The sequence below is a fragment of the Schistocerca gregaria genome, chromosome 9 (genome assembly GCF_023897955.1).
Source record: "Schistocerca gregaria isolate iqSchGreg1 chromosome 9, iqSchGreg1.2, whole genome shotgun sequence".
NCBI classification, from domain to species: domain Eukaryota; kingdom Metazoa; phylum Arthropoda; class Insecta; order Orthoptera; family Acrididae; genus Schistocerca; species Schistocerca gregaria.
In genome coordinates, this window is record NC_064928.1 from 137,790,522 (window position 1) to 137,791,026 (window position 505).

The following is a 505-nucleotide window of genomic DNA, read 5'->3' on the forward strand; positions in this document are numbered from 1 at the left end:
TGTGTTTTTCATTGCATTCTTTGATTTATATTCACAGATACAGTCACAAAATTTACCCCACAAGCATTGGTTCCCTCCCTTCAGTATTCCACATGCAATACATTCTCATAGCACACTGGACCCTCATTAAGCTCGCCATCCCATTTAAACTATCACACTGTATTATCTGTCACATTTCCACAGCAAATACACAGTTCAAGGAATACACCAAGAAATGCACTAATCACACTGTTCAAAAAGGAAATGCCATGGCTGCAGCCAACCAAATTCTACTGCGCAATCACTGTTATCACTGCATGAGGGAGATTTTCCACCAGTAGCCCTTAGATGAAACATGTAGGATAAATAAAGGTTCAACAAAACCTCAACATCAGGGACTGCATTAGCTACCATCCAAATAGCTACTAGCCCTTACCTTTCTTTCAATCCCTCTGCTCTGCACACTACAGAACATGTATGTATTCTCAAAATGAGGCAACCCCTTGCACAACATTACAGTTCTTCC